The sequence below is a fragment of the Rattus norvegicus genome, chromosome 3 (assembly GCF_021556685.1).
Source record: "Rattus norvegicus strain SHRSP/BbbUtx chromosome 3, alternate assembly SHRSP_T2T, whole genome shotgun sequence".
Taxonomy (NCBI): Eukaryota; Metazoa; Chordata; class Mammalia; order Rodentia; family Muridae; genus Rattus; species Rattus norvegicus.
The window spans coordinates 128,386,012-128,409,142 of NC_141536.1; the positions used below are offsets into that span (position 1 = coordinate 128,386,012).

Sequence of the window (23,131 nt, forward strand, 5' to 3'; positions counted from 1 at the left end):
TTTAATTTTCATGCGATGTGATAGAAATAAAATATGAGAGCGAAGTTCTATGAAAATTTTTATTTTATTCATTCTCTTCTCTATTTGATCAGAAGATGAAAGGTGTTTAATGTTAGAAAATATACTGTGCACCCATCAGCAAATACCAGAATTTCCAACTCAAGTTGACTTAACTGTAAGGAAGGGGATTATTATTCAGAATAGGAAGACAAAAGGTTATTCAATTCAATTTCTCACAAACCCTCTCAGAGGCCTAAGTACCTGCTAAGCCATTACAACACCGTGCGAGCCTCCTTCCTGTGTCTCAGTTTGCTGTTTAGTTTGGAGTTAGTGTCTCCCTGTGTAGCATGGGATGGCCTCATAGTCTGGATCCTCTTGTCTCCATTATGGGATGCCTGGGTTGACAGGTATGGAGCACCGTCGGTTCCCATTCCTCAGTCTTGGCCTTTTTGCATTCTAGAAAACTGTTAGACCTTTTTGACTTGACTTATGTTAAATATCCACACTTGTTCTGGACCAACCTCTGGTAAAAAGACAAGAAGGAATGGGGCCAGGGTTTGTGAGAGATTCATGATGGCTTCAATTCATGTTGTAGAGCGTAGAGTCAGGTGACCACTGTAGGATACTGAAGAAACAAATACTTCAGGATGGGGAATAGGAGGTATTAGTGTGCAAACATCATATACACGGTACTTTAGGAAAATTTGTGAGCATATAATATATTCTAAAATATAATCAAATTATAAAGTTAAGTTTTTCCACTGACTATGATAATTGCATGTTTAGTTGAGAACTATGAAAAGATTAAAGAAAATAATCATTTATAACCAGCACTTATAAATAATCAAGGTGAATATATTGACATTTCCTTCTAACATGTGCACCTTTATAGTAACATACAATATTGTATTCTATTTGCTTTGCTCTAATTGTTTTGTTGGAAAAAATTCATTTGGCATAGATGAAGCCAAATTACACAGTCTTTCTAAAAACTAGATTGTTTTAAAAAATGTGTATGTGCCCAAGAAAGGCATCGAGTCCTCTGGAACTGGAGTTACAGGTGGAACCAACCTAATTGGATGCTGAGAACCAATCTTGAGTCCTCTGTCAGAGTGCACATGCTCTTGGTCACTGGGCCATCCTTTCAGCCCTATATTAATATTTTCCATGCTTAGTATGTGTTGTCACACTGTGCTTGCCTGTCTTTACTCCTCAATTTATGTAAGGAATACCCTGATTCTAAATATGTCTACTGTTGGACAGCAACTACTTTCAGCAGGAGCAGCGTTCTCCGACAACTTTTAGGACCATGGACTCCTCAAGACATATAACTAACTAACTACAGACAAACAAATAAACAAATCACCCATGTTCAGCAACATCTTCCTGTTTTCTTTCTTTATTAGATTTTTCTTTGCTTGAGAATAGGCATGCAGCCGAGTATGGTGGCTTTTGGCTCCCTTTAATACCAGCACTGCAGAGGCAGAAGCAGAGGGTTGGGGTAGAGACAGGGACAGGGGCAGGGGCAGAGGCAGAGGCAGAGGCAATTGGATGCATGGATCTCGGTGAGTTCAGTCTGGTCTATAACAGGTTACAGCCCAGTGAGAATTAAAATAGGAGAACATGTTTTAAAATTTAAAAGAGAGAGAACTAGAGAGAGGAGAGAGGGGGGGGAGAAAATGGAGCTGTGTAACCTGTTATTTCTTACTGCTTTCTAAATATAGTCGTGACTCCTTAGCCCAATGTCTACGAAAGGTTTAGGACTTAGTTAAGCACGTGAGTATTTGGCTATGGAGTTCTGTGTAAGTTAAGGAGTGCATGTGAGAATTAGAGTGAATGAATGAAATGAATGGGGACCCAGTATCTGTCCATTTGGGATGGGATTTGTTAAGGGCTTATTAAGTCTGTAAAATTTGCAAATTACTTCATAAAAGTGCTTTATAGGCTTTGGCACCTTAATGATGTTTACCGTAGTTTAGAGGAGACAAAGACCTCCAGTCTTGTGGCAGTTGCCCAGAATCCGAAGCAATTGTGCATGCAATTATATAATTAAGTTATTAAGAGTAGTAAGACATTTACACAAAATGGACTTTGAATTGTTTTAAACTCTGTTATCTGGAAAGGTTAACAAGTCCTTCAACACCGGTTTTGTTTTTTAATTCATCTTTGCTTCCGACGTGGCCATATTTTGTTCCTGTTAAGTAAATAGGAATTAGGAATTTTCTTTATAATTTAATATTGTGAGCTCAGTTCAGCCAGGTAAAGGATCTTACAATTCAAGTTTGTGATGTTAGAGAGAAAAGCACAGCCCATGCCAGTGTAAGCTGCTTGGGAGAAAGGCTATTTCATCCCTTGAAGCACATTTTCAGTCCAGGATCTGCAGGAGATGGTAGAACCGGAAACTTCTCGGAGGGAGGGTTAACACACCGTACAAATGCGAAGGATCAGTATTAACAAGTGGGACGTTAGTTCCCTGAAGGTTGGCACAGGCCATTTATGATGTTTAAGTAGATGAAAAGATGAAAAGTCTGTTTTACTTTAGGCATATCTGTTCCCTTCCTCTAGAGGGACAGAGGCACAATCCAGGTTGGAGGTGACTACCCCTCCCCACCCCCATGCCATACTCGTGAGGGCGACTGTGGGCTCAAAGCATGCTTGGGAGTGGGGGTGGGGGGCTTGTCGCTTGTCTATGTTAAATTTCAGATATATGCTAGCTCTGTTTTTTTTTTTTAAACTGGGGCTGCTGGGAGTCTCTCACTTAATTATTCTTTTTATCAGTGCATTTCAGATGGACTAACTGGAGGGATCCCAGCAGGGAGCTGCTGCGGCACTGGCTATTGCTAGGGCATTTTCTAGTGCTGATAAGACCCATGAAATCTGTCCTCTTCCTTTAAGGGGTCTAGGAGCAGGAAGGAGGTGTTCTCAGAAAGCCCAGAGGATTCCATTAAGAAGAAAGGTACCTGGAAAAGTGGCTATCCATGCCCTGCCTCTCCAGCTTTCTCCCAGGGTTTTCTTTCCCTTTCTTTCTATTTTTTCTTTCTTTCTTTCTTTCTTTCTTTCTTTCTTTCTTTCTTTCTTTCTTTCGTTCGTTCGTTCGTTCGTTCGTTCTTTCGTTCTTTCGTTCTTTCGTTCTTTCGTTCTTTCGTTCTTTTTTTATGCTCTGGTTTTGTGTGTGAAAACTAATAAGGAAACATTCCAACACTCTCCATATAAAGTGATCATGGGGAGTTTACTGGGTCCCAGAAAGCTGTGATCAAGGGATCAACCCAAGGTGTGATGCAGAAAGAGTCAGGAGAGTTGAAGTCTGGCAGTGCAAACAAACCTCAAGTTACTTAGGAGCTTTGGAAAACCAACACAAGTCACCGTGGGGTGCCCAGCTTTGATTTCACTCTTCCAGATATTCATAGTCCTCTGTTTGGGTTTGCATGTCAAACCTTTTTCTTTCTTTCTTTTTTTTCTCCATCTTTATTAACTTGGGTATTTCTTATTTACATCAATTGTTATTCCCTTTCCCGGTTTCCTGCCAACATCTCCCTAGCCCCTTCCCCTCCCCTTCGATATGGGTGTTCCCCTCCCCATCCTCCCCCCATTACCACCCTCCCCCCAACAATAACCGAAGATCATTGCCAATCTACCTTTTCCCCCCTCACAGTGTCCACTTGGCAAGGGGTCGTATAAAGGGGCAGGTGTTACAATTTCAATATTAAATTCATGTGGAAGTTCGTGTGCAGGAAGATTGGCTCTTGAAGATAAGAAATTGATGGTTGTTGATTTGGGCTCCTATTTCATCGTTTTCTTCCCACAAGTTTTCTTTGACCCAGTGATATTTGAGAGTACACTTTAAAACCAGCCTGAAAACATTGGCAGTCTTCTAGACCTTGGGCTTTCCCCTTTCACTGGAATAGATATTTAATCAGATCCTATAGGAGAAACAGAAAGCTCGAGTTCCTAGTTCTCCCCCTAATGAACATCCTCTTTGACTTTGCTGGCTGTAGGTGAATCTGGCAGTCCTCAAGGGGTCTTCCCACCTTGTACCCTTACAGCTTGTTTCACCTGGGTCTCCTTATGTCTCCCATATAGATCCTGGAGACAGAGATTCGTTCCTGCTTCCCTCAACTATTTACCATTATTAGTTTTCTGCTGAAAGGAAAACCCATCATCTCCTTGGAAACAGATTAGTTTATATGTTCTCAGATTATGTCACCTAGAATTAACTGGCTTTCTTTCTCATTTCTTTGTCTCAACTAATAAAAATCATAGCATCATTGTGGGTTATTAACAGTATTTGTCTTCTTTTCAGTTCAAGTACTATCTTAATTGTGGGTGGCTTCAATATAGAATTGAAAGTTCTTGCCTGGTCTAGTTATCATCTAACCCCTTGCTTCTTCCCCTTCTCTTTTTAAATTTCTCTTTATTCTGTTCTTCTTCCCTCAGTTTTATGTTACATGCCCTACCTTTTTATTTTAATGACCCAAATTTTATATTCATTTGTTACTTGCATTTGAAGTACTATTAAATACTATCCTTGGCTTAAGAGTCTTTGACACACTCTACACAACTCTAAATACTACACAATTAAAACCATCTAATTTATGGGCCTTCCCTTCTGGATCACTTTTACAAATGCCCTTTTCTTTTTGTTGTCAACCTTAATTAGGTTGATTTGAAGCTTCGTGTAAAGTGCCTCAACAAGCATTTCATATACAGACACACACACAGACACACACACACACAGACACACACACACAAATATATATATACATACATACATACACACACAAATATATATACATACATACACACACACACACAATCACAATTGGATGCTAATGAAGATCGGCTGCTTGACCCTTGTTTAATACTTTGACAACTTCAAAAATGCATGTTATGCCTTCATGAAGGAGGGAAGTCTCCATTACCTCTTACAAAGCAATATTAACATCCACTACACCTCCAGCAGCAGTGCCCTCCCTAGCCATGGTGGTAAAGCACAGGTAGGATGAATCTTGAACGCAGCCAAGCATTGAAGGCAGCAGCGAAAAGTGTGACTCTTTAAGGTCATCTCTGTAAAACAGAATCAGCTCTATATACCCAGTTTCCAGCCTCCTACTCATGCTGCAGCAGCCCATCTTTGTAGTGTATTCTCTGAATCCAACAAAATTTCCTATTGTAAATCCCTACACTTGATCCTCTGTCCTCTATCCATTCTCATAATGTTCATACTTGCTTAACATGGAAGTCATAGACCATCATACATCATGACAACTTTGGCAGAGGTACTCTATTAGCTCCTTTGCTCCTTCAGTCAGAATTTCCAACTACTAGTTCCCCTTCTTTCTGATCATTCGTCATCATTTCCAGGTAGCTGGGTATTCAAGAGGAAACCCATCATCATATTTTCTGGTCCTCAGTCAACTATCAGACTCAAAGGAGGTTCATATAGGTGCCGTCTTGCTTTCTGATTCAACCTGTTTCCTTCCTAGGCTTTGGGAATGGAGATGAAATGGGTGGATGCTAAGAGTTCACTGGCCAATCAAGGGCTATTACACAAACACAGAGATACTCTACCACAACTTTCATGTATGCATTCCACTCCCCACCCCCACTCCATACACACTACTAGTGTTTTTTGTGAGCCCACCACTCAGAGGAAATGCTCTGGAGTACACAGTTGAGTTTTCTTCATCACTTTGGTCTTGGTACCTTCTCTTCCGACCTCTGCTGCTTTCTGTCTTGTGCACTTGCTCTCAGTTCTCCACATGTACTCCATCATTATATCTTGTTAGCACTGCCCACAATTATATCTCCCTTGAAGTGTTTGTCATTTGCCTCACTAGAATGTGAGTTCCATGAAGCCAAGGACTTTGTCATATTTGCTACTGTTCTAAAATATAGAGTTGACATACTAGCCAGATTCCTGTTATTGCTGAATGGCTTTCACACGTAAATAGCTGATCAACAGGGCATCAAGTGGAGGGATGGGGTTGCCATCCCACAGTCAATAACTCTGACCCAGAATTGTTCCTGTCTAAAAGAACTATAGGGGAAAAAATGGAGAAGAGACTGAGAGAAAGGACGTCCAGTGTCCAGCCCAACACAGGATTCATCTCAAGGGGAGGCTCCAAGGCCTGACACTATTATTGGTACTATGGTGTGCTTACAGACAGGATCCTAGCATGGCTGCCCACTGAGAGGCCCAAGAAGCAGCTGCCTGAGAATGAAGCAAATACTTACATCCAATCAATGGACTGAAGTCGGGGACTCCTGTGGTTGAATTAGGGAAAGGTTAGAAGAAACTGAGGAGGAGGGCGACCCCATAGGAAGACTAGCAGTCTCAACTAACCCAGACCCCTGAAATATCACAGGACACTGAGCCACCAACCAGGCACCATACAAGAGATGGCACTGAGTCATTTCTCTAGTCACAAATGATTGGGTGTTTTTGTTTGTTTATTTGTTTTGTTTTGTTTTTAAATAAAATTTTTGGAATAGAAAAGAAATGTGAAATGAAATTTTCAGCATTCAGAAGTAAAGTTTTATTGTCACTCAGCCATACTCACTCACGTTGTCTGTAGATGTTTGTTTCATTGTGGCAGTGAAATAGAATTATTTTAATAGAGATATTGATGGATGGTAAAACTGAAACTTTTACTAGCTGCCCTGCTATAGGAATGTTTGCTGACCTCTGCCCTAGATTAACAGTCTCTCACAGTGAGCAACATTTAACATTAGTCTTCTCATGACTTCTAGTAGAATCCCAGAACTACATCTGGGAGCCTTCCATAACATGGCTATTACAGAACAAACTTCTGTTCAAATCCCCAGTTCACTCCAGAGGTCTGCCTCCATGCCATGCCTGTCTCAGAAACTGTGGAATAGGGAATATATAATTCCTACTAGGTCATGCACTTGACATAGGAGAGAGGGCCACTTCTCAGTCGTGACTGAAATGTTACAACCAGAGTAGAGTGAGTAGAGTCTCTGCTTATAAACAAGCAAAGTTGTTTGTCATCTACATAATTCCTCTTTCTGTTTCAAGATAGCATATATCAAAATACTATGTTTAGTCCTCTTGGGAATTAAAAAACATAATTCTCATCCAGTTTAGTATTATGCAAATAATTGGTACCTTGAGACATGCCTACCTTGGATAGGACATATATTAACTTTTCAATCTGTGAACTTCATGTATATGCAATCATTGCTTGGTAAGCCAGTTCTTCTTGAATATACAGAAGTTACTGTCCTATCTGAAGATGCCTTGGATAGATACCACAATACACCACCACTTGTACATCCTATCCTTTTTGTCAGCAGTCAGGCTAAATCCTGGGTACAAGGCCTCATGCCAGTTTTCTCTCTTTATGTGAGAACTAAGCATACTTCATTCAAAATGAGATGGTTTCTGCTTCAAATCCTCTTCATTTGTTGGCCAGATCACAGGCTTTTCATAGGGTGACCTTATTGGGAAATAGGAGGGTATTGATTTTTGATCAAACTGTATACCTGCAACTGCCCCAGCAAAGGAAAGTCTTTGGAATCCATTTATAAGACATGATAGAGAAATCTTCATTTGGTCAGATTAATGGTTTTAGAAGTTCCTTAATGGCAATTTGGTGAATCTCTTGGCTTGGGACCAGCATGAAATCTGAGATGTTGTAGGAATGTGGAGTCATTGGTAATTATTATAACTTAGTAGCTTATTGGTTCCCTATCCTAGATGTCACATGGAAATACTTGACTCATTGAAATCTTTCTTACTGCAATGTCACATTGTAGGGGGTTTCATGAACCTAGATAAAAATAGGGTTGTTTTGAAAATCACACCAAGTGCTTTGTACGGTGGAAGCTGTTATTTCTTTATTGATTATTTCAATTAAAAAGATTGGTTTGAGAATTAGATTTTGATATACTGGACAAGTTAGGAAAGTGCAAAACTTTTTTAACTGTTCTTTGCTAGCATTTTCTTTTTCAAATAACAATGCTTTATTCATAATTTTGACATTTCTTTTCTTTTTGTATCATCTCATTGAGAATTCTCCTTAATAGGGAAGTTATTTTACAAAAGAAATTACATTTTTATGTGAATGACTAAAAAGAAAGATCAAAGTGCCAAAGGGTAAAAGGAAGCTTTTATGGCATAAGACTATTAACTGGAGATGTAAATTTATTTTATTATTGATGTCCCAAATAACTGTGGCCTGATCCTGAAGCTATGTCTAATACTACCCTGTTGCATACATCTCCTGGAATAAAGTGTAGCTCACACAAAGCCTTAGAACTCTGAAATACCTTATTTAAAACATGACTAAATAAAAATGTCTTTAAAATAACTCCTAATTCTACCAGTAGGTTTCTTGTAGGTTTTTGAGAAAGGTTATGACTAGTGATCATATGAAATGAAGGCTCTTAGTAGAATTACAAAAATGATTGGAAAAAACTGAATGGATTAAAGTCTGGGTCTCTGTATAGTATTTAATATATATTTGATTTTTTCCAGAGTAATGGTATCCATGATTTCTAGTGCTATAACAGTGATAGTCTTTATGCTTATATCTCCCCAACCCCCCTCTTTCTTCCAGACATGCAGATAAACACAAATACTTTTAGAAGAATTCAGTATTATTACTATCAAATAAAGATGAAAAAGAAATGATTTCTAGCCAATATTCTGAAAATCCATTATATTAAAAGGGACCACAAAGAACTGCTTCACAGGTATATAGATAATGGAAGTGTAGTTAGCTCTCAAGGAGGATGGCCAGGTTTGGCATAGTCCCATAAGGAAATTTGCTGATCTTAGGCCAATAGCCAGTAGAATGCTATTAGAAATTAGTAAAAATAAATATTAGAATATAGTTGGAAAGATGCCAATTGAGTTCTCGTTCCTCATCAAAGAAACAGGAAGGCTATTACAGGAAACCACATCAATCACATTACAGAATTGTAGTGCCAAGTCTCAGTTGATACATCTATAGTACACCTAATGCTCGTACCTAATGCTCAGGGATCATTCCAGGGAGGGAGGTGAAAACATTGTGAGAGTCAGAATGGGAAGTTTATTGTGAGATTGGCTCCAAGAAATTTCAGAGAAGTGACCCATGAAGTCTTACCAACATAGCTGCTTAAACACAACCCAAACAAGAATGATAGCAAAATACATGCCAACCTGAACTCACAAGTCCCCAGTCAATGAGTTATAGGAAGCTGAGGAATGTTGATAGTGTAAGAAAGAAGAACACACCAGTTGGTTATCCAATACCAAATGATGAGCGCTGTAAACATACATACAAATAACATTGAGAGGACTGAGCAAGTCATATTTCTACATTTAGAAATATATACTTATATATTTAATAATACATATTTAGGAACAAATATACATACCCTACAACAATTTTTAAAAGATCACAATTTGGACAGATGTTGAAGGGAAAAAGGCAAAGTAGGGAAATAATGTAATCATATTACAATTTCAAAATATAAAACTATGTAATTAAATAAAATTAGTGAAGCTTCTGGCTATTTATGCTATTAAAACTAGAGTTTCCAATACCATCTGTTAAAGCTACCCTTGGAGAGATCCCAAGGCTATGAGGTGGCAAAATATATAGCTTAAAGAAAGACCTGGAGAATTTTGTTCTTAGAGAGTACTTCTCCCTGAACAGGGTTTATCTGCATTAAATTGGTTGGTCATATGATTTTTTGGAAACCTCAAAGCAAGTGAATAGAAACAGATTGAAACCAAGAACAGATCATAGAGAGGAAGTAATGAGCAGCACTCACGTGTGTGGCCCAGTTATCATCAATAAGCGATTCCAGGATCACATGCTACCACAAGAATGTCCTCATATTAGATCCTTTATCTCTATTGGAAATCTATTCTAGACAACTTCTAAGACTGTTTCCCTGTGAAATCCCCAAGCATAGCTCAGAGTACATCTACAGAAGCAAACATACTAAATGTTGCTGGACTAAGATGTTGATCAGTTGAGGTCTTGTAAGACTGTAGGTGAAGCTGGTTAACTAACAGTCCAAAAAACTTACTGCATTAGAGAAAGATAAGTAACCAATCTTGTTTACAAAGGCAAATACAGAGTATATGCAGACTTGGGCTTAGCCACAGTAGAGACCAGGCCTTAGTTAAGAGTATTTTAACTCTTCGGTAAAATACTTAAGCTACATCTACACCATGACAAAGATTACACAATACCACCCTTAACTATATGACCTATGCTGATAGCCTATAAAAACACTACAGTCAACTTTAACATAGCTTCCTCTGACCAAAACTATAAGTAGGTATGATGGATGGTGAATCCAAGCAGAAGTCTGACACTGCAATGTAGCTTTGCCAAGGCCACTCTTGGCTTTCAGTCTTAGTCTTACAATCTTTGTAGCCATTTTATAGCTATACATATACTTATAATTTGAGGATCAGGTAGAAAAGAGCCACAGAGAAACCAGCATCACCATTGTATGAGGAGGCTGAGAAGTAGGTGCTAGATGTAACAATACTATTTAAGTACCATAGCCAAAGCTGATGATTCCTGAGGCAGAAATGTACTAAGTTGCCAACAGTGACAACATAAATCTAAAGTTATAGATTAATTTTTCTGTATCTTTGTCATTATCTATAATGTGTATCATTTGGTAAGCAGAAAAATAATAATTTTTCTTTTAAATGTACTTTTAAGTTCTTCTATAACACAGAACTTTGAATTACATTTAATACAAAATTAAATTGAAGAATTAGTTCTTGATCAAGAAAGCCTGTCCTATCTAGAAAAAATATATGGAGTACTATATTTAAAAAGTTATTCTACAAATTGATCTATGCATTATATTTAATATGTAACCAAATCCTACTAACTTTCAAAACATACTGATGAGGAATAAAGCAGATAATGTACCCCTGTTTCTAACCTATAGTAACCAAGGAAGTGTGGCGTTTGCATAGTTTTAGAAATCTTGGTAGATGGCACAGAGCTCAAAAGTTCTAAGTTTACTCTTATACTTAATTTCAATTGTTTTTTTTAAAGTGCTAAAATAATTCAGTAGGAAAATAATTTTTCAATCCATGGTTTGGAATAAGTTCAAATCCACAAAAACAGTGAAGTTAGACTTCCCTGTCTGATATCATACAAAGAATTAACTCAAACTTATTAAAAACAACTATAAGAGTCAATGAATGCTATCAAATTAGATTTAAAGACAATAAAATGACAAAGTTACTGTTTTGAGATTACTGTTACTGACTTGTTTTGTCGTGTGGGTATGAACATATCATGGTGTGCATGTGGAGACCAAAGAATAATTTTTAGGAGTTGTTATCTCCTATTACCATGTGCGTCCCAGAGGACAAACTCAGGCCTAAGTTTACCTTTAAAGGCCTTTGCCATTAAACCATCTTGCTAGCCCTATAGTTATGCTTTATTTTTTTTTAAAAAAATCAGGCATTCATTTTATTTGTACAAATGTTTGTATATAAATAAATGTATACATACACATACACATATACATATACACAATACATGTGTGTCTGGTCACCATGGAGGTAAAAAGAGGCTGTTAGATCCCCCTTAGAACTGAAATTAGGAATGTTTTTGAGCCAATATGTGGTTACTGGGAACCCCAAACCTATGTCCTCTTATAGAGCATCAAGTGCTCTTAAACACTGGCCCATCTCTTAAATCTACTACATTTACTCTTAAAGCTTTTCCAATAACCCCACATGTATCCTGATGATTGTAGTTACCAAGATTGCTTCAGGTGTTGGGTACATAATATTATTCTAGTTGAGCCTTCAGTTTTATACATATCACCACTTTTCACTGTAGAATATTAGAAAACTCATACCATTAACGCAGTTCAAAACAAAACACCTGCATATTGTCAACAGTATATACAGTGTTATTGGATCTGTTATGATTCCCGGAAGTGAATGACACATAACTACAAGCATGTGATTTTCTTTTAAAAGACACATGATTTACAACATCTTGTCCTCAGACTATCAGCATCAACACTGATGAAACTTGAGTATATTATTAATCTACTGAGACAGAAACACAGTATTTGGTGGCTAGATGGCTTCAGGGAAGAAGGGACATAATAATTGAAGTCTTACCAAGTCCTCTGGATGACTCAAATGTTTGTTAACATTGGAGAGCTGTTTAAGAGACAGGGAATACACTCTCAATGGACACAACTATGAAACAACTCCTGCATCTAAGTTCAGGGAAGAGTGTGGAAGAGGGTGCAGAAGGATTGTATGAGCCAGAGGATCAGAAAGTTTGCTGGGAAACTTTGTCTCTTAGTAATGTCAATAGTTACGCCATAAGGTGTCACCAACATAACTGTCTAAACATGAGCTGAACAAGGACAAGAATAGACATTCCAAAACGGATGAGGGAAAGCCCACAAATGTTTAACCCTATATGAAGAACTACAAGCAATGGAGGAATGGTGAAAGTTCAAGACACAGTATTTCCTGGGGAAGAGCACTCTAATTGATTATCCAACCCCAAATGGCCAGCACCGAAAAGATGCACACAAGTAACATTATAGAAACAAACAGAATGTATTTAGGAAGGGAAATGATGTAGTTATATTAATCTCAAATATAAAAGAAAAATTAAAACCTGAAAAAAAAGAGACAGGGAATAAAATAATTACCAAGCTATTACACCGCAAGGCAGAATATGGTAAATGTCCCAATATTTCTACGAAGCACTGTCCCATAGAACATATAAAGTATAACTAGTATTTTTTTTAAACATTGTAATATACATTTTTTAATCTTTGTTGAGTTTTCTGAAGAGTATTTTGTTTGGAAGAAAATTCCTTCTTGACTCTATAACACAGAACACTATTACGGGTCTCCTATAACAGGACCTGACTCTTGTTGTTTTGTTCCATGAATCATTAACAGAACCACACATCTAAAGGGTAGAAATGGAGCAATTTAGATCCAATTTGTTTGGATAGGAGCTGATCCAGATATTTATATTTTAATTCATACTTTGCATAAATTCTATCATCTTCACTAAAAATTGGTTTTCTTCTAAGTGTCTTTAATTTACCAAAAGGAAATACAGCATTTTGTATTATACATGGAGGCATCATATCAGTCATATGTAGTGACTGATTATAGACTTTTGGGCAAGTTGCTTTGATGCAGTAAATATTAAAAAAAATGTTAAACCTTTTGACCCACTCTAGCACCAGCACCCATAGGGCCACAAGGCATGGCTTCATCCTACCTACAAAGTCTCATTCCAGCTCTCTCTCTGTATGTGAGAACTAAGCATACTTCATCCAAAATGGGATGGTTTTTTGCTTCAAATCCTCTTCATTTGTCGGCAAGATCACGGTCTTTTCCTAGGATAGAGTTATTGAGAAATGGGAAGGTATTGATTTTTGATCAAACTATATACCTGCAACTCACTCAACAAAGGAAAGCCTTTGGAAACCATTTATATGACATGATAGGGATCTTTATTTGCTCAGATTAATGTTTTTAGAAGTTAATGGCAATTTGGGGGATCTCTTGGCTCAGGCTTATTCTAGGAGATAGAACTCATACTTAACATTGTTTAAAAAGACATGAACCTAAGACTAGATAGGTTCCTAAGAAAACAGGATAAAATGTCCTACTACTATTCCACTAAATGAGCTTAGCAATAAAAAGATTCCCAATGACCTATCACTACGTCTATAGATCAATGTGTCCTTTTTAGAGAAGCTTCTCCTTGCAGTAGATGACAATCAACACAGCACATTTCTATAAGCAATGTGCATATAGAAAGATATCTTGGAGAAGTCAAATGTAAATAGAATTTTTTTTTCAAACCCCTTTCCTCATGATCAGGATCTATGCAGAACAGGAGTCTAAAAGACTATAAAGATATAAAGAGCCAGAGGTAGTGGATGACCTCAAAGAAGCAGCATCTTCCAGACACAAAGGTCTAATGCAATATGATCTTACAGATACATGGCAGCATGTATAAGATCTATATAACCCAAGCTAGGCAAGATCTCATATTACCAACAAGAAGTAGCCACAAGAAGGTACATTCCTACCAAAGAAACAGTTTACAATTAATATCTGTAGGAGAAGGAAAATAGACTTTCTCCAATGGAGTAATAATAGAGCTAACAACCCTATCACAGGGCAGCCTCACAGTAATTGAATTTCGTGGGTTGTTTTTTTTTGTTTCATTTTGTTTTGTTTGTTTGTTGTTGTTTTTGTTTTCCTGTTCTTTTGTTATTGTTACTTTGTTTTCTTTTCTTTTTGTTTTGTTAGTTTGTTTGTATTACATTTTGAGATAGTGTTAGTTTACCTGCAATGCCCTGACACCGCAGCCCAGATAATCAAAGGAAATTCCCCTCCCATAGTTCTGCAGCCTGAGAAGTCTGTGTCTAATATGACTGCAGACTTTGTGTCTGGGGAGGAGCTGTTCTCTTTCTTCTTTTGTACCTGCCTCCCAGGGAGGGAGAGGCACACCGTGCCCTCACAAAGCAAACAGGACAGAAAGGTAAAAGTTCCCTAACAGTTTTCTTCCATCTTTTCTAGAGCACCTATTTCATTTGGGAGGCAGAAGCATTGTGATTTAATTGCTCCCCTTAAGGTCGCACTCCATAATATTACCACAGGTGAGGATGAATTTCAACAAAAATTTTGCAATAAACACATAGAAGAATATGTACCCAATCCATTAATAGACTTTAAGCTAAGAACACTGAAAAACAACAACAAAAACTGACAAAACAAAACTATAGAATGGGTTGGTAAAAGGAACACTTTGCCTTGCTGATTTTGAGCAAATGATAATATTCTAATAGAAGATAATTGTCAACATAGAAAGTTAATTTTAAAATGGGAAACACACACATAGAAACAACATCAAACTTTCCAGTTAGGAAGAAAAGTAAAATATCAAATTACCCCAGGAATAGGTAAAATGTGGAGAGATGGTAATTGGCAAGACAACTTTGATGTCATATGAATAGTTTAAAAACAGTGCAGATTCAATGGAGAGTACCCATTCGCACACTCGAGAACTTTTATGTAAGAAAACGGCCACACTGTAGAATAATCAAACTTCAAGGGACTTATTTTGATCTTTATATTAAGCCAGTCACCTGGAATAATCGGAATATATTTCATTAAGAAAATATTTAACCAGAGCACAGCACACTAGAGTATATATATAGGTTATGAAAAACCTTTGCAAAGTAACAGTTTAGAACTGTGTCATCATTTAAAACATATGCTTTAGCATTACAATATAAAATTAAAACATATGCTAATCTCAATAGTATATGAGTGTGTGTATTGTTCTATAGGAAGGTTGTTATTGAGGAATATAAGTATATTATTTAACAGTTATGAGAACTAAACCATAGATATATGTGTGTGTGTGTGTGTATGTATGTGTGTGTGTGTGTGATGTACATCTGTATGTGTATATCCATGAATCATTGAAAAAAGCAAAGTAATATGAGGAAGAAAGTATACTTCACTTATGTTGGTGTTCTAGCTCTGGAGCATAGTTATAATATAAAGAGCATTTTTGTTTTTATTAACAATTTTTTGATACAGAAAAAATGACTAGAAAAAAATGGCTCAGTGGCCGAGAACACCTTTTACTCTTCCAGAAGACCTGGGTTTAGGCCCTGCATCTACATGGCTGCTCACAATTGTCTATAATTCAGCTACTCCAGGGGATTCGATATCCTTTTCTGGCCTCTATGTGCACCAGGCATACTCGTGTGCAGGCAGACATCAAAGCAAAACTTGCATATACTTAAAAATAATAATTAAAAATATTTGATTTTACAATACCGTAATAATTTTTAATGAAATAATAATTTCGGAACTTTGGAGGTTTAGATTGACTACATGGGTAGCACCATTTTGTAAGGGATCCTGATAAATTATCAATTCTGAAACTTGGGAAGACAAGGCATTAGGAATGGAGAGCCTAGAGCGTCTTATTTATTACTCTGTGCACCTACCTTATTAACATGTATTTCCTCCACAGTGAGTGTTCATGCTTTACTTGTGTGAGTCAAAATTATGGCTTCATCTCGGCATGGTGGCACGAGTATATTAGTTTTAAAATTTGGAGGCTACATCAGAAGGATTCTAAGTTCTAAGTCAATCTAGGCTGCAGAGTGTTAACTTTCTTTTTCCTCAAAAGGCATAAATTCACACTCATCACTGCACACTCTACCACTGAGCTACATCTCTCATGTTTATTAGGTATTTTATTCCAAGGTAAGTTGCCAAATTTTGCCTGTAACTCACTCTGTATCCCAAGCAGAAGTGCTCATACTCTTGAAGTAGTCAAGAGTTGGTTTTGTTTCCTGCCCTCTCCACTAAACAACAGTTACTGGCACAAACATGAGCACGCATGATAGTTGTAATTTGTTTGAGTGAGCTGATTTTCTATTAGCCGAGTAAGACTGTATGCCTTAAGGAGATCTGTTATGCTGTGAGAGTATTGACTTATAGTGGTCCCAACTAAAAAATACAAGGTATAATCTACTTGGTTCTTGTGAAATTCACCCACATTATCTCTTATTGCTTCTATAAACCATTAATTAAGGACCATTCAGAGGTTTTAGCTAGAGGGATGGGTGAAAGAATAGCTTTATTCCCTACTTAGCAGAAGAAAGGTTTTAAAGTGGAAAATGAGCAGTTGATGACCGCCTTGCCAAGTATAATTAAGAAATCTCAGCAGCACTGGTTGTTCCAAGCTCTGGAAGGAAAATCTGCCGAAGGCTGAGATTTGGCCTTGGTGAAGCTCATACTAGAAACTCAGCATGCCACTTTTTCTGTCTAATTCTAATTATTGGAATAATCTGTAATCTCCTATAAATAGAATAGCATCCTTTATGCTGATGCCCAATAGCAAAAAGGCTTTCTTTGTCCTTCCTGTGATATCCTGTAGGACCTTGGTTTACTTCCTTTTCCCCTACCTCCCCAACCTCTAGGATCCCTCTGTTTTTAAGCCATCACTAACTTCTTGTATTCTACAGTTTGCTATGCCAATTTCTCAGCTTTTTCTAAGCACTGATACATTTAGGAAACCGCCCATGGCTTCTGTAAGAGAAACTTGGTGATAAATTTCACAACAATGAGAAGACATTAAAAGTACTGAGAGGTTCCTTCTCACTGGGGATGTTGGAGGGTTTTGTTTTATTCTATCTTGTTCGTTTTTTGACACAAGCAGCAATAAGTTGAAAACACAAATACTCATAAGAAATAACTGTCAGACTGTCCATGCTAAGCCCGCATTAGAACAGTTGAGAGCAAAGGGAGAGTTGAAGTATGGAGTGGAGGTTTTAGCCTAGAAGAAAAAAATCACAGAGAATCTGACCAGATGAAATATTAGGGAAAAATAAGCAGAATTGTGAGAGTGAACGTACAGATCTCAAAGATGAATGTTGACTTGATATAGGAGTGCATTTGTTATTAAATAGCTGTGTTTGCCTGTGTATGAAGAATAGTTTCAAAAGACAAAATTATCATGAACTTAGAATCACTTGCATTTTATTTGTGATTTTTCCCCAGGGACAATCTCAGTCTATCAGGTTAATTGAGTCTTTGAGGGTTCCAACAGAGGAGCTTGGCTTTTCAGAAAGAAAAAGACTGAAGGAGACAGAAACTGGGAACAAAAATATAAATTTGTGACATTAAAATTAGTTCCTTGATATGGTCTTGTTTTATAAAGTGGCTTATTTAAACATTTTCTCTGATGACAAGGTCCTTAGCACAAGAGACTATGATTTGATTTGATACAACAAGGCCTACTGCAGAGCTGAGTTCAAAATAATGGCTTCCGATAATCATTGCTTAATAGCAGGGATGAACTGTTATATCGTGATTGTGATAGATTTGGTTAAGAATGCTGATGAGCTTATTCTACTACATACTGATACAAATTACCCCTTGAGCCCATGATACTTTTATTGGATGAGTTACCTTTCACAAGAATGATGATAATTAATAATTTCTAAAACATATTTAAGAAGCCCACCCATCACAATGAAATGTTTGTGTGGCCCCATCCTCATCACCTTCCTTTCTCACTTTCTACAAAGTAAGGTGCATTCCAAATCTAATTGCTCATACTAGGGCTTATTTATGACCCACATAACTGGCTCACACACATTTCCCAAAAGCTATAATTTTAAGAATTAAGTCTCTCTAGCAAAAGAAGACAAGAAACAGATTTACACACGTGGATGGGGGCAGAAAGCGCTGCTACATTTTAACAGGGATAATTCAGGAAACCACTGGGACTTTGGAAAGTCAAAGTTCTAGGGCAGAATCAGGAACACAGAGGAAGTCTGTTCATAGAAGGAAGCAGCAGATAAAGAAAAGTGTGTAGGTGAAATGCCATGGGAAGAAAAGAATGCAAAACCAGTGAAGTAGATAAGGGCTTTTTGGAGATGTCTTTTTTATGTTGTTGTTCCTTACTCAAAACCTTTAGACCTTGAAATTATCATATTAGAGGCCAAATTCCTCAGTGTCCGGTATGGTTTCCTGACCACGTTTTTTTCCCTGTGGCTCACCTCTCTTAGAGCCAGCACAACCATCTGCAAATGAAGCAGAGAATTTCTGATTTTTCCTCCTACCCTTTGCAGCATACCTCTGAGACTCCAAGTGCAATCCAGCTGCACTTGTCTATAACATTCGTTTAACTACGATATATACCCTTGCTTTGCTTTATTTCCAGTCCCTGCCTTCATTGTCTCCATGGTAGGTTCAGGACTCTAGCCACACTGAGAGGGAGTTGAAACCTAGACAGAAATCTATACCAGCCGGACAGATGGAAAACTCCAAAGAAGAAATCAGATTGCAAACAACAATGGTTTAGTATTAGGAAGAGTTAAGACCTAGATAAAGAAAAAACGATTTTCTTCCTCTCAACTAAATGACTTAGAAAAGGGTCGGGGAGTGCTTCTCAGTTTCTGGGTTAGTCCTTTGTAAAGGAAAGAAAAACAAGTCAGTACTGCAACTGCAGTGCCTTAAGCCAAGCCACACTTTAGCTGTGGAAGTGAGAGTCCTTGTCATTCAGAAATAGTACCTGGCTCTCTGTGTTTCCCACCGTGCTACAGTAGTTCTTTTTGAAACTAGGAGGTTTTATCCAAAGATTACTGCTGCTGTGTGTTGAAATAATAAAAATGCAGCTGAAACATAATATGCATTTTTAAGCCTCCTAATAAGGAAAGTAATATGGCTGAAATGTTCAGGCAGATTGCCTGAGACACTGTATTTGCTTTGTGTCCAACACTATCTGGCACTGTGCTATTCACTAGTACTGTGCACCGCGTTCTATTTGGTCTCAATCAAATGCATTTTAGCATGAGTGTCCCCTCAGTGCATTGTCATTGTATTTATGTGTTTTTAAATACTGAGTTCTCTGTGAGTGAATGATAAATGATTGGCTGGAGGAGCATATCATATTTCTGGGCTTGGGAATGTGTAGACACAGGGTTTTAAAGTCATATTAAGATCATCTGAAAATAGATTATGCTGTTCTTTCTTTTATCCTGAATAATCTTTAATAAAAATGTTTATTTTTTCATTAATAAGAAAACCAAGCAAGTATCTTTAGATTGTTCATGGGAGACATCTAGTTTCTAGATCATATAAATGTTGATTAAAACTGTTGATAGTAGATATTAAAAATTACTAAATTTTTTAATTTTATATATATGTATATATATATATATATATGTCTATGTATGCATGTGTAGATGCCCTTGGAGACTAGTTACAGAAGACCAAATTGGGATCCTCTGGAGGAACAGCAAATGCTCTTAACCAGTGAACCATTACTTTGACCCCTTAATAGATTTTTATTTAATGATTTTTTTAATTGTAAAATACATTTACTTGTTGTGGGGATGCATGAGTGCCATGGCATATGTGTGGAGATCAGAGAATACTGTGAGGGAGTTAATCCTCTCCTTTGTGGTTCTACCACTGTGGGTCCACAGAATTGAAATCAGCTCATCAGACTTGGTGGCAAAGACTTTTACCTACGTCAGCTATGTTTGCTGAATGAATTTTAGAACCAATAAGATGGAACTTTGAGGCTAATATGATGGTCCAGCATTTATGAGGACTCGTTGTTCTTGTGCAGTTCTCAGGTTCAATTCCTAGCATCCACATGGCAGCTAACAACTATATGTAACTCCATTTCCAGTGGGTTCCAATGTCCTCCTTGGGCCTCTAGGGGCACTGCTCATATGATGCACAAAGATACACGCAGGCAAAGCACACACACACACACACACACACACACACACACACACACACACCATTAAAAACAAATCTTGACTAATTCCTCATGTTATATTAAATATAGAAAATTAACTGCCAACCAGTGAATAACTATCACTTATTATACTTTTAAGAATAACTAATCAATTATAAAACCTTAATTTTAAAATACAAACTGACTTTGGGAAGCTTCTTAGGTCTCTATGATATTAGAGGGAATAAATATTTATAAAAATATTTTTAAATCAATTAAGGCCAAACTCTTACTTTTCCCTGATAATGTGAGAAGATTTCAATTTTAGAAAGTCTTCCCTAAATCCAACTTCCTGTTGCTTCAGAGTCTTGTTCTTTTTTATCAAAAGAGCAAGCATAGGACATATAAATTCAATGTTTGGAAGCATATAGTATATTATATATTATATGTTATAATGCTACATATTACATATATATAATGCTATTAGAATGCTACACTATTAATTTTTTCATCTTTAAGTATAAAATTCATCATCTTAAATCACAAATATTTCCATATTATACTACATACAGTGATTTAACTGGGCTAAGTATTAATTTGGACTACTGCCCACTGAATAAGTTTAACAACTGTAACTACAGCAGAACACATGCCCTGCATGTTTACCCCAGTACCATAAGAAAAAAAACCTGACAAACAAAAATCTGGCTGAATATCTAGCTTTCCTATGCCTTCAAGGTATCTACTGCATGTTGTAGATCTTGAAGACATTAAGTATAGAGAATGTAGCTGCATTCTCTTTCCAATTGTTTTTTTCTTCTTCTTTCCCTTTTTGTTTTATTTCTTTGCAAACCATAAATGATCAGTAAGAATGCATTATTCCAGTTTACTTTTCTCTGTTGATGATACTGACAAATAAATTCAAGGATAATTCCTAAACATATTGATTTACTTTTAAGAGACACAATTGTCTGTCAAAAATCACTTTGACACTTGACTTGCAGACATTAAGTCAAACTATGCATCAACATTGAAAAATTAGTGTGCAAAATGTAGTTTTGGTATTGTCAGAGTATGGGTGATATTCTATATTGTCATATTTGGCCAAGCATCATGAAGCATGCATAATAAGAGGAAAAGATATCTTCACACAACAGGTAGTGCTTACAGCAATAGCTGTCAGCTATTTTGTGGGCATATTATCAACTTACAGCAGTTGTCTTGGCATTTAGTTCCACTCTTCTCTTCTAAGTGTTTCTTCTGCTTTATGACTATTAACATAATGTAACAAATATCTTTTGGATATGATAAATCAATTATTTTCAAAATGCCTAGTCACTGCTAGGGAAGATTAATGAAAAGTCTTAGAAAAGTAGTACCCATGAAAGTTATCACAATTAAACAATGTAATGCTATTTTCCAGGGTTATAGACAGGAGTTAAATTTGGTTAAAAAAATTGGTAACAGCAAAACTGCTCATGCTTGATTCTTATAGGTAGACACATAGCTGGTTTCTAATGATAGATACATTTGGGAAACATCATTTTAGTGCCAAGTCTTCTCTGTGAGAGATGTGCATTAAGAAATGTTGAATATTTCCTCTTGCACATTGCTATTTGTACAGAGGTTCATAACAACCTGTGTTAGGTAATTCTGTAAGATTTTCTAATAGAATTTCATATTACAGAGCCTCCAAATTCTAGGGAGATGCAGTCTAGAGGGAGTAAATTAAACTCCATTTGTGTAGTAGAGTTTAGACCTTCTTGAGATGCAGGCATGGAGAAGCATACATAAGGTTTTACAGTCCCGAGTCACATAGGCTTAGAAGGGATGGTAGAAAATGCCTTTTAAAATGGTCTATTTCTCACACTTTGAAATTCGAAATAGCATTCAAATGAGCATCTTCATTTCATCCTACAAATTATATGGAGGCTCCTGAATGGAACTATAAATAAATAGTAGGTCAGGGTCTCTATGATGTGAAGCCTTTAACTTGGACTAGGACTTGACTCCTTGGCTGTTCTCTTCCAGTGTTCCCTTTGTCTGCCTCTCTTGCTCTAGTAGTGTGCCATTCTGAAATGAAGGAAAGAAACTTTAACATGCTAGGTCCTCCACATTTTAAAGATCTTCAAGGCTTGATATCAGGTTGCCCTGGGTTGCCTAAGACCTCTTTTGGATATCTATTACATGACTTACCTCCATAGTGAGCATACTCTGAGTTTGTGCTAGGCTCCCAGCTTAAGACCATGTACAGTTGTGAATAAGCAAAGCTGTGTTCTCCTAAGCTTAAATCTACAAAGACAAACAATTAAGTGACCGCAATGAAACCAGGGCCAGTCATGGTGGAACAAGGCTGATGGGGACACAGAAGAGATATAATTGAGGTGATATATAAACAGAGACCTGAGATCTAAGTGTGAGTAGACAGTTTTTACTAGGAGGGAAAAGCAGAGAATTTCCAGGAGAGGGAACAGCATGAACCCAAGCCTGGAAGTGAAAGGCTGCCATCTTCAGGAAGACTTCTCCTAAGGACATTACATAGGCTACATTGAAAGCAGAGTAACCACTTCTCAGGAGATTCTGAAGTCTGTAGTATTAAGCTGCACAGAGTCAATGTTTGGCAGAGCAGCCACCAAAAATGTATTTGCCTTACTTTATCTAGATCTTAATTCTTAAAGCTCATGTAACACGTGTCTGAACTGAAACATGTTTTAATGTATGACATTTATGGACCCATTGAAGATTCCTTTTGGTGTTTGGAAGCCAAACAAATGTTAACTTAGGGGTCACAAAAAGGTTGGCAAGTTGAATGTTAGTATAGACCGAATTCTCAGTCCATTCAACATGTATGC

At 37.1% G+C, this 23,131-nt stretch overlaps 1 protein-coding gene and 1 long non-coding RNA gene across 11 annotated transcripts in view; one reads left to right on the forward strand and one right to left on the reverse strand.

Annotated features, from left to right (window-relative positions):
- Macrod2 (mono-ADP ribosylhydrolase 2) overlaps window positions 1-23,131 on the forward strand; it is a 2,026,216-nt gene that overhangs the window by 978,478 nt on the left and 1,024,607 nt on the right.
- Window positions 46-3,088, reverse strand: LOC134486163 (uncharacterized). Of its 2 annotated transcripts, none has more exons than XR_015684638.1 (3): window positions 2,961-3,088; window positions 262-523; window positions 46-173 (listed from the first exon to the last, which is right to left on the reverse strand). It is a non-coding gene; the product is annotated as an uncharacterized LOC134486163 (long non-coding RNA). The 2 variants fall into 2 exon arrangements; XR_015684637.1 differs by having other exon boundaries at window positions 262-625; window positions 2,961-3,040.